General features: G+C 36.8%; 1 long non-coding RNA gene across 1 annotated transcript; it reads right to left on the bottom strand.

Moving 5' to 3' along the window:
* Window positions 1-920: 920 nt before the first annotated feature.
* Window positions 921-2809, bottom strand: LOC134251859 (uncharacterized). The gene is made up of 3 exons (XR_009988831.1): window positions 2716-2809; window positions 1341-1516; window positions 921-1235 (listed from the first exon to the last, which is right to left on the bottom strand). It is a non-coding gene; the product is annotated as an uncharacterized LOC134251859 (long non-coding RNA).
* Between the last annotated feature and the right edge of the window lie 10013 nt (window positions 2810-12822).

Genomic DNA, 12822 nt, shown 5'->3' with positions numbered 1-12822 from the left:
AAATGTGAAAAGTTTACAGACGGACGGACGACGGACAAAATGTGATCAGAAAAGCTCACTTGAGCCTTCGGCTCAGGTGAGCTAAAATACTTTTCATTATCAATTTGACAATTACTATTGTTATACTTATCATATTAGATTTTTTTAACATTGCAGTCTTCCAGTTCGAATGTGTAAATTAAAGCACAATATACAGGAAAATACATGAAAATGATTTTTTTTTAGAAAGAGAAAGTCGCCGTCACAATTGTGTTCATAATTTTCTCACAAGTGTAACAAGCATTAAGAATGCAAAATGTGTGTAATCTTAATATCAGAAGTTTTACACATGACCCTGATTTACAAATAAATGCTACATAAGCCAAAGTACTTACACAGTTATATTTGGGACACAGGAGAAAACTAATAATTATATTCTTGAGCATATACACTTTACAACTGTTGCAAAAACACATGGTCACGGTTAAATATTTGTTGCATATCACAATAAGCTGTAAGATTTTTCTTTCATGACACACAATAGACACAAGTTGGACAACTGCATTTTTTTCCAATGTAAATTGTAGCTGAAATCGGTTTTGAAATTCACAAACATGAAATTAATATGATATAAATAAACATATGCCTCCAACATTTTCTTGAAAATAAAATTTCTGCTATCAAACTGCGGTTTAAAAATGATATTGCTTCTAATTGATGTCACTACAAAGTACATACTTTGTACATCACCTGAGTATCTTGGCTTGAAAAAAAGAAGATATCATTTCCATTTTGAGAAGTTTAACTTTATAAATGGTCTCAAGCTCCCAGTGGGGAAGGGGCATCATTTGAACAAAAATTAAGTTGTAACAAGTTTACAACACAACACACAACAAAGAAATCGGATCAAAAAACTCATTTAAGCTTTTGACCCAGGTGAGCAAAAATGTGTTTCGCCATGCAATTTTAAAACAATTACAAATATAAAATTAGACCAGATAATGAACACAATAAATTGATATGAAATAAACTTTTTCCCAGAGGTGATTTTACAAGGAAAAGTTCTCAATATGAAGATACACATTCTTCATTTCACATTTGTTCCAGTTTTCAAGGGGAAGTTTGTCCTCCAAGTCATACAAAAGACTGACAGCACAATTTTCTAATATCAATGCTTGAAATTGTTCTCCTACAACAGTTAAGTTTATCAAATCTCCCAGCCATTCTTTATGCTCTGCCGTTTGTGGTGTATACCTCTAGAAAAATAAAATATTTTACATTATCATTAAAACGACATATAAATAACAAGTACAATTGAAGATCTGAAGGGTATTTTATTTATTATGACATTTTAAATGTACCTCTTTGCTTTCCTGGAGATGTTATCTGGCATTAGGGAACCCCCAACATGGTAGTGATGGAGTTAAATTTCTCCGGAATGAGAAATTAACCAACAAACCTCCAGAAGCAGTGAAAAAGGTTTCGTAAGCAAATCCTTCCAGGACCCATTATGCTCTGGCCCTTATGGTTTATACTTCTAGAAAAATAACAAATTTTAAATTCTAAATTAAAACAACATATAAAATAACAATTAAAATGGAAGATTTGAAGAGTATTTTATTTATTATGACATCTTAAATGTAAATCATCATCTTTCCAGAGCAATAAATTTAGATCACTTGAATTCAAATCGTCTGTAGGAATTCAAACCACTTCTTTATACAAAATGGTTACAAGTGCATTAGCAACACGTACACTGTCTACCTCTACTATCTTCTGAGAAATTGTTTCATGCTTGATGCATATCTGCTGCAATGCAAGTAATAGCTGAGACTTGCTTTGACAATTTTTCTTTGAACCTGATATTTTCCAGAAAATTTTGTCTTTTTCTTTTTTGAGCCCTGGACATCATCAACATAATCATCTTTAAGATCATCAAAATCTCGATCTGATCTTTATTTTTTTTTTACATCTTAAATTGTTAATTCCACAGTTTTATGACACAGGATGCCTTTGTACTCGCATGTCATCCAGAACATGTGTATTTTTTTTCACATATTCCCATTTATGAATATTTTTTTTTATTTTATAATGAAAATTAATAAATTAGACACTTTCACCCTGTTATGTTACATTAAAAAAGTGGTCTATATTTTTCTGAAGCGATATGAGTAAACATAAATCAATTAAAATAACTTATTCCAGATTTATTATGAACAGGTGCGTGTGGTGGATTTTGATCCGCTCCTGGCTAAAATAAAAATGGCGTCGTTCCAACAGATGCTTCGTTCTCATCGTATTTTTCGTATGATACAACAAGTAGAAATATTATCTTGGATAATTTCGTTTCGTATCATTGCATGCAGAAGAATATTCATTCGATTTTCACTAAAACATGACCGATTCTCTCAAGAAAGTGGAAATCTAGTAGAAATTTCAATGGCATGTCCTGTCGCACGACTGCTGTTTTGTGTGTTTTCAAAGACTTGAAATAATATTTCTAGTGAGGCGGTTGCCTCATTACCACAATGGAAGCTACTTTTGCGGACAAAACACAAAGAAAAATTTATATAGAATCAGGCCCCTAAAGCCGCAAAAACAAGGTGGCGCTAATGTTTACTCGGTCAGTACCATACGAAGTCCTATCGATAAACTACTGGCTAAGTTTATATTTCAGAGCAACACGTGCAACTATACTTAAATTTACATGTATTTACATTTACCATGTTTACGTACCTTCTAAAAATTTCCACTATAGTAAGCCTCCACAGTCCCGTCAATTTCTTTTGAAGTCACTGTTGTGCTGCCGATTTTGCGTGTTTTTGTTTACAAAGCAAAGTAGCATGGTGCGTATGAATATGAAAAAGTAGTTCGATCTCATTGTTAGGCCTAATGTGCCATTTGTATAAATCCCAACGAACTTGGCACAGAAAAATTAACCAATGTTATTATGCAATTAGTTTGAAAATTTAAAAAATCGACAAGGCATATATGCACATATAGGAATATGAGAAGTGACGAAATACACTTTCATTCTTCGGCGGTTTAAAATGCACTATTTTTTTTGTCGGACCGACACAATAAGGCATGTCAATGAAAATGTTATTGTTTATACTTAAAATAAATTTCCTTTCAAAAAAGAAACATTGACATGTCTTCAATATATATGTTCGCTTTCATCTATGTGGAGTTTCTCAAGATGTGATACAATTCATCGTAGAAGGAACTGAATAAACGAGGTGTGTTCTTTGGTCAAAATTAGGTCAACATTTGTAAGAGCATAACTGAGTTGATGTCCATCAACTCGTAAACAGATATAGGTAGATGATAAAAATATATCGGTGAGAAAAGTAGATAGAACGAACAGAATTCAGACCCAAAATTTTAGTAAGCAATACAAATCAGGAGCAGAGCAAACACAGACCTCTTAAATATCAGAGATAGGATAAAGTGCCATGTTGAAATGAGCGCCCCCTGTCGAACTGTTAGAAGAGACCGTGTGGTCCTTTGTCATGATCGGAAAATAACGGGAAAAAATCGTGGACAATTCAATGTATTTGTATGCTTGTTAGTTGTTTAACGTCCCTCTCGAGAATGTTTCAATCATATGGAGACGCAACCACCTGCCGGTGGAGAGCTGTAAATTTTGTCCTTTGCTCGGCACTCAGGGCCATTGAGCAGTGAGGGAGCTTTTTCACGCATGCACCAACTGCAACATAGGACCTCCGTTAAACTGTCTCATCTGAAGTACCGTCTCTGCATCTTACAGTGGGTTCCAACCCGTGACTCTATATCAGACGCTCTAACCACTGCACCACGCGGGCGCGATTCAATATGTAAATAATGACCTAACAATTTGTATGAAAATCTTCAGTCTTCATTTGACGAATTGAATGATTATATTTACTGAACCATACTGAACTACTATTTTCTAATGTCCGTGTTATCTTGGCTTTTAATTTAAACTTTGAGTAAATATCTATTTTATATCTTTATGTTTCACTTTCCATATTTTTATCAGATAAAAAGATGAATTTGAAAACCGAAGATAATACTGAGTTCTGTTTTGTATTCTTTAAAGACTTCCAGATAAAAAATTAATAGGAGGCGTTTCTGCATGGAGGAAGAAGGAATTTGAAATGGTCAATGGTTGGTCGAACGTGTTTATAAACTGGGGTGGGGAAGATGACGATATGAGCTACAGGTTTGTGTCTTTTAGAAAGGAATCAGCAATGTATGAACATTTTTATCCTTTTATTTTGAGAAAATGTACGAGGGTTTTTGTCCCAGAAAAAACGTGCGTGAACTTCTTGAATATTTTAAAAACTATGTTTTGCAAATTGTTTAAAAATGATTTTTTTTGTTATCTTGACACAATATTATTGGCCTGTGATGTCCTTGCCTTAATTAAAAGCAATATTTAAAGGTATTAAATATTTTATCCCACTACAGTTTTTCTTGCATTGAAAAAAAACCTTTGTCAATGGAGTTTTATTTATCATCAGACTATACGGGAAAAAACCCCATAAATACAGTATGATCTGGTGTACTCGTGTATATTTTTTTTATAAATTTGACAATATGAATGAAAAAATATATGACGTAAAGTGCAAAAGCACTTTAAATTAGATATTGTCAAAAATGCTGACAATTGGCGATAATGTCCAGCACCAAATTATCAAGCAACACTGTGTTGAGCGGAACATGACATAGGGAAAAAGAGATGCTAAGGATAGAAAAAACGTAAGTCAATTCAATTCTTTATTTCCTGTTGCCATATGGCACATCAGACAATTACATGTATTATAAACAAGGTATACATACATCTAAATCATTCAGTTATGTAATACATTTTTACATACGTATTATATACATGTATTAAACAGTTTAATAAAGCCATTCTTCTTTTTCTAATTTTCCCAATTTAGACATTTTGTTGAAATTTTGAACACTTAACAATTGTATAATTTAAAAAAAACCGGTTTTAAACATAATACTGTTTGATATATTTAATTCTAAGATCTTGATAACTATGTATTGAATCATAAACCTTGGACTGATTAGAACAGATGTTTCGAAGACCATTCAACTCTTTCAAATTCATTAAATTGGGCCTCCACACTCACCTTGATTTTTTTCTGTTGGGATATTTCACGATGAAAGTGAACTCAAAATAGCTTGAAAAATGAAAAATTATTTCCCAGAGACTCTTTGCAATAGTAATGGGAACTTTCTTGCATCGGACAGATTTCCTCTTTCAGCAAAAATGACGCCATTAAGAGCATATTTGTTAACTACGTGAAATTTTACTAGTTCACAGTTCTATATTCCTTTATTCTATATTATTTGTTTGCCTTATTTACTTTTTTTTCATAAAAAATAATTCTTGAAGTTGTGACTTTTAATTAGAAATACTGGTGCATGGTATTGGTTAAAACACCAGTAAAGTCTATTTGATCAAAATGGTAGCATTTTTTCTGAAACACTCTGTACATAAAATTTTAATATACGAGGGGTGATCAAAAAGTTCGCGAACTATTTCTATATCTACAAAACCACAATTCAGAATAGAAAAAAATTGGTACAAAAATAGCCATCCACACAAGTTTTAAAAATAGCATATGTTGTAGTAAGTGTTGCTCCTTGTTTGTGACGTCACTTTGTAGATCACTTGTGACAAAAAATAGTTGTCTCAGTCGTACGCGTCCGACGAACGACTGTAAAATTTATGGTATATCTTGGAAATTCCTTTGCAGTAGCGTATAATAATTTATGTACAGTTTATTAAGACAAAAGACTTCCTATAGATTCAATCAATAGGTGGATTGATCGTTTTAAACAGTGAAGGAAGGCAGGTGGTTGAAAATAATACTTATGTTGGCCAGTGAAAGCAAGTTTGAAAAGAGATGTGTTTTTAATAAAGCGATCGATTTGTTATCAAAGACCTCCAATTTACAGTTTGAAAAATAGTTGAAGATCTTAACAATGATATGATTATTAAAAAACCTAGGATATCGTTTACTTTAGATTATAAACATTTAGATATGATTAAAAGGAGACATTCCTTCTCTATCCACCTTGTATAAACATCTCTCCCAAGACAGATGATATGGGTTTTGATGGTCGCCATGCTCATGTTTGGAATGGATACTCTTATCCACCCATTCTGTTGCCGAGATTTGTCCATTTCTGACAAATGAACTGTTCTTGTCATAAAAATTAACTTGTATGGAAAGAAATATGAAACTCAGAAAAAATCAGCTTTTGTGACAGAATGCTACGACGTGGGTCACGTGACCGCCTATATCACGTGATTTGTGCATGAGCAGAACGGTGGCAGATGTGTTTTAAAATTGGAGAAGACTAATTTAAAATATAATCAACAATAAAACCAGATATTGTTTCTTCTATGGAGGTTAATCAATTAGTTCGCGAACTTTTTGATCACCCCTCGTTAAACGGAATTCATCTTCTACATCATTTAAGTCACATAATAAACACATTCTGTTATTTCTATTTTCATTTACATATCTACCTTCTTCAACCCGTAATTTATGACTAGACAGTCTAAGGCATGTTATATTTTTTGTATGCATGTTTAATACCTTTCAATAAATAATTCTGTTAAAGGTACTTGGGCACAGATTTGAAGTTAATAGTTTCTCTATAACATTACGACTTATATATTTTTATAGCGTTTCACCCAAAAATTAATCAAAAAATATTATTTCATTTAAAAGTCATTAAAACTTAAATTTTTTTGGCGGGTTTGATTGACACATCCTTGCACTTTCACAACTTTTAACTTTATTCTTAATACTTATGAAAAGTGGCAATATTGTTGTGTATTAATGAAAAATATTAATACTATAATCCAGAAATTCAGAGTAGACATGTTCGAAAGCAAAACAAACACACAATATACTGTCAGTCCCTGCAGTTGTGGTGAACAGACTTAAGCGAGTGAACGCACCCGGTGAATCATAAACACCAAAAAATAGCAGAGCCGTGCCGTGTTTACAAAAACTGTGTACATAACACGAATGTGATCGATTTGCAAAACTCTGTACACAACGGAATGACGATACTTGTGAAGGAGTTTTGCTTTCTAACATTTCTACTCCGAGTAAAATTATTTTTCTGGATTTAATTTTTAATATTTCTCATTGATACAAAACAAGATTGCCACTTTTCCTAAGGATTAAGAATAAAGTTAAAATTTGTGAAAGTGCAAGGATGTGTCAATCAAACACGCCAAAAAAATTAAAGTTTTGATAACTTTTAAATGAAATAAGATTTTTAATTAATTTTTGTGTGAAATGCTATTAAAATATATAATTCGTGATATTATATAGGCAATATTAACCTCTATATGTGTCCAAGTACCTTTAACAAAAATGGTCTATAATAAACGTATGTTGATACAACTTTCCCTTAGTAGTCACCTTAATACTATCAAGGATTTCTTGACTACACACATAAATAATTTTTGCTTAACTATAATTCTATGCATGAGTATAAAAGTTTTTGAAGAAGAGATAACTTAAGTAATTAGGAGTGTAATAGCCATGATCTTGCATATGACTTAGTTAAGCAAAGTTATAAAAGACAACACTTTTGGCAATATTTCCCTTAGTTTCATGCAATTTCGTCCATACATATTTCTTCTATGCTTATTAATATAACTGTACCCATTTGCCAGTGGTGCGCCCTTAATGGAAAAAGGGTAGAGATATAATTTTTACCTCTACTCTAGTTAGCCAGAGAACAGTTTAGTGTTTCATGAATACAATTGTAACAGTAAGCACTACATATTGTATGAATGCATTCTTTTTAGTTCAAATTCATCAGAATACAAGTGATCGAGAAAACTTGTCTATTTCAGTGACAATTTTAGTGATTACTGTAATAAGACGTTTATATTATTCTGCCAAAGAAAAATATGATCAATAAAAGAACATTGTAAATTTTGTGTGACATGTATTTGTGATAATATCACTACAACAAAGAATTATTCCATCCACATCTATATTCTACATTAGAGTCATGTACCCCCTAAAAATGTAAGCCATTTTTTTTTGTTAATGGTATAGGGTAGGTTATAATAAATGAACTAGTGAGCTTGAGCGGACATCAACAAAATATGATTTTCTTATTCAATTCACATCACTTTAGATTCAATTGATCAGAAATTTGACCTCTTTTCACAGTGACCTTGACCTAGACTAGGGTTTGCAAAGTGGTCTACATTTTTGCAGTTCCAATGTGTATAAAGTTCTTCATAGTTTATATCTACTTCACAATGAAGGCTAAAATATATCTGACCTAAAAAGTTAATACCCTAGACGAGGACGGCTGGCCAAGAAAGCGCTGTGGAAAAAGAACATCAGAACAGGAAACATTCAGCAGACGGGTGCAGAAAAAGAACATATACAGCGAGACGATGACGTTCAACTTCGACAAGACCACAGGGGAAGTAAACGTTCAGATGAAAGACTACAATGCCAAGCCCTGGCGACTACTCGGGAATCGTTACGAAAACTGGGACGTGTGCACACACCATACAGGAATACAACATGGTCCGAATGGAGGGCGTCACGATGAAGAAGACAACTTCCAGGTACACCGAATCATAACAACGACCAAGAGCGGACAGGACGTAGAAGAAAAGATCACGTTCACCGACCCAATCATATACTACTACTGGGACAAGCACGCGCAAGTTCCCGGAGCTATATCAGCGAAGACGGAGAACGCCCTACTAGAGCTGATGAACAGAAAATGCATTCATAATCGCAAGGACGGGTTTTATTTCACGAAGAGATTCAGCAACAAGTGGCAAAGAGGCATGGTAAGTCCAGCGGCCCTGAAGAGGTATATGGAGGGCTCCATTAGTATTGGTACGACCTGAGGGAAAGTGCTGCAAGACCTGGGCCTGAAACCGGTGCACGGAAACATCTTCGATGTATTCAACCCGAAATTCCCCATAGCACATAACAGCGTCTATCCACGCGACTAGTTCACATACGACAAGGCGGAACGGAAAGTGCGTGACTACCTAACCTACTGCACGGCCACTTACATCAAAATCCGGTGTCTACGCAAGGGTGAATAAGGGAATAAAAATGTATGAAGCTGAAACATAGCGTCATGTTAAACAAGAGGCCCATGGGCCACATCGCTCACCTGAGAAGCTTTGGCTAGATTTCCCCCTTGTAATACATATTGTGAACCCACCCTACCCCATTGATCATATTTTAGACAATTTGAATTCTACATTACCACAGAATGCTTCCACATAAGTTTCAGCTTGTCTGGCCCAGTGGTTCTTGAGAAGAAGATTTTCAAAGATTTTTCCAATATATTTCTATGTAAAACTTTGATTCCCCATTGTGGCCCCGCCCTATCCCCGGGGGTCATGATTTGAACAATTTAGAATCTACACTACCCCAGGATGCTTCCACATAAGTTTCATCTTTTCTGGCCCAGTGGTTCTTGAGAAGAAGATTTTCAAAGATTTTTCCTATACATTTCTATGTAAAACTTTGATACCCCATTGTGGCCCCGCCCTTCCCCCCGGGGGTCATGATTTGAACAATTTAGAATCTACACTACACCAGGATGCTTCCACATAACTTTCAGCTTTTCTGGCCCAGTGGTTCTTAAGAAGAAGATTTTTTAATGACCCCACCCTATTTTTGTCTTTTCTTGATTATCTCCCCTTGTGAGGGGACTTCATTTTAACAATTTAAATTCCTCTTCACCCAAGAATGCTTTGTACCAAGTTTTGTCAAAATTGGCTGTGGTTCTTGAGAAGAAGTCGAAAATATGAACGGACGGACGACGGACAAAATGTGATAAGAAAAGCTCACTTGATCCTTGGGCTCAGGTGGGCTAAAAACAGTACATTACAACATAGTGGGCTTAGCTACGAATCAAAACCTGGCTTAAAAAAGTATTTTCGGCAACTAGTATGTAAACAGACAGAGATCTGACTGTTAGTATTTCACAAGCGATATTTAGAGCGTGAGCGTATGTCTCTAGGTAAATACTACGCAGAAGAGAACCTCCGCTCTACCAAAAAAAATGGCGACTTCAACCAGGAAAGACAGTGTACACAGGCTGTAAACTGTTGCTTCACCGTCAATGACAGGTCAGACGAAGACAAGGCACGGCTCACCCACATGGAAGATATTTGCGAGTACATGATCTACGGAGAGGAACGGACACTGGACACCGGCATGAAAGACCTCCAAGGCTACCTGCAACTCAAGACACGTAAGAGATTCGAACAACTAAAGAAGATCGCAAATAGGTGGCACGGGGAACATGCCAGGGGGAGTCCAGATGACAATAGAGTATATTGCAGCAATGGCAAGAACGTAATAGAATTCGGAACCATAAACCGTCCAGGAGAACGAAAGCTGGACATCGAGAAGGCATCCCGAGACATGGCCAATGAGAAAGCAACCATCCGAAGTCTGCTCGACGAGTACGGAAGAGGAGTCGTGTACCATGTGTCAAAGATCAACGAGGCAGCATGGGCCATAACACGAGAAGAGCGTCTGGCAGCAGCAAAATATCACTCGAGATGATACCCCTGGTAAAATGGCAGAGACGATCACTACGCAGGTTTGAAAGACAAGACGACAGAACCATCCTCTGGATAGTAGACAAAGATGGAGGAAAAGGAAAGACTTGCTTCAGCGGGTACCTAATGGCGGTTCTCTGGGCGGCCCGGTCTGAAAGAACGGAAAAAGCGCGATATCGAGTACTCATACAGAGATGAGAAATATGTTGTATTTGACGTGGCCAGGGCAGCAGCAAAGCATGTTAATTACGAGGCCATCAAATCGGTGAAGAACGGAATCATCTTCAGCCTAAAGTTAGAAGCCATAGTACGTAATCCACGGCCCGACAAAGATGATAGTGATGAACGACTTCCCGGGCATTCCAGGCCCTCAGTGATGACCGGTACGAAATAATGGACATCGCAGAACACCCGCGCATCTTGACCAACCGCCAGGGAGACGTGTTAGACAGCGACAGCGAGGACGAATACCCGAGGAAGAGGCAACGTAGTGTCAGCTATGAGACGCGAATGGCTAAGCTCGATGAACTTATAAGAAATTAAGTTCTTTACTATTTGTTTGCATGTCAGACTATTTGTTTACGCTGAATAAAGCATGGCTTACCTCAAATCAAGAGTTCTTGCATTATTCCTCAGCGTTCTAAGATGGGTTTTGGAGTAATACCGGTTCAGCCAGCGATGTGGCCCTACTGGGCATAAAAGGCCGGACAAGGAGTAAGCAACACGTACAACTGGTAAAAGAAACAGACTGCGCCAAAACGCCGATACGGGCCAGTACGACAGTTCCTGGGCAGTAAACTACGAAGACGAACTCGAGGCGGTAAAAGGGGCAGTAGACGAAGATACACACGACGCAAACACCCTAGACGAGAACGGCTGGCCAGGAAAGCGCTGTGGAAAAAGAACATCAGAACAGGAAACATCAGCAGACGGGTGCAGAAAAAGAACATATACAGCGAGACGATGACGTTCAACTTCGACAAGACCACAGGGGAAGTAAACGTTCAGATGAAAGACTACAATGCCAAGCCCTTGAGACTACTCGGGAACCGTTATGAGAACTGGGACGTGTACAACACCATACAGGAATACAACATGGTCCAAATAGAGGGCGTCACGATGAAGATAGACAACTTCCAGGTACACCGAATCATAACAACGACCAAGAGCGGACAGGACGTAGAAGAAAAGATCACGTTCACCGACCCAATCATACACTACTACTGGGACAAGCACGCGCAAGTTCCCGGAGCCATATCAGCGAAGAGGGAGAACGTCCTACTAGAGCTGATGAACAGAAATGCATCATAATTGCAAGAACGGGTTCCACTGCACGAAGAGATTCAGCAACAAGTGGCAAAGAGGCATGGTAAGTCGAGCGGCCCTGAAGGGGTATATGGAGGGCTCCATTAGCACTGGTACAACCTGAGGGAAAGTGCTGCAAGACCTGGGCCTGAAACCGGTGCAGAGAACGACATCTTTGATGTATTCAACCCAAAATTCTATATAGCACGTAACATCGTTTATCCACATACTACAAGGCGGAACGGAAAGTGCGTGACTACCTAACCTACTGCACGACCACTTACATCGAAATCCGGTGTCTATGCAAGGCGGAAAAAGGGGGAATGGAAAGAGCCAAAAACTGGCAGAAAAAAAAACAATATATGGCTGTAACTGTAAACAAGGAAATAAAAAATGTATGAAGCTGAAACATAGTGTCATGTTATGAAAATCATAGTGGGTCGAGCTACGAGCCAAAACCTGGCTGAAAAAGGTATTTCCGACAACTAATACGGTCAAACGAGAATATTTTGCGCAATACTAATTTTAGCGCCTTTGGCGCAAGAGCCCCTGAGCGCTAAAATTTATTGTGCGCTAACGGAATTCTAAATATTACTTTGTTGTGTATGTTCAAAGCTTTCTCAAAAGTACATGTAAACCGGAACGTGTAATTACGTAATGTCGAAGGGTCATTGGATTTTATATACACACAAGCAGTGTACATGGTAGGATCAATCAAGCAAGTTCTGCCAAATCATAATTTATTTAACTAGAGCAAAGCTCGTGCAAAGCAACGAGTAGGTCTTGCGTCCTGCTGCGACCAGGAAGTAGCTTTCATTTTTAACAAAAATGAGAAATAATCGCCCAAAATGCTTAGAATCCTCTAAAGCTATGTTAATTAATGCAAAAATAAGCCATTTTTGATACTTCCCGGTTTTACCGGAAGTGACGACGACGCACGAAAAATT

Source organism: Saccostrea cucullata, unplaced genomic scaffold (genome assembly GCF_032062105.1).
Source record: "Saccostrea cucullata isolate Sc308-1 unplaced genomic scaffold, CSIRO_AGI_Scuc_v1 ctg2629, whole genome shotgun sequence".
Lineage (NCBI taxonomy): Eukaryota > Metazoa > Mollusca > Bivalvia > Ostreida > Ostreidae > Saccostrea > Saccostrea cuccullata.
This window is presented reverse-complemented; position numbering and strand designations above follow the sequence as displayed.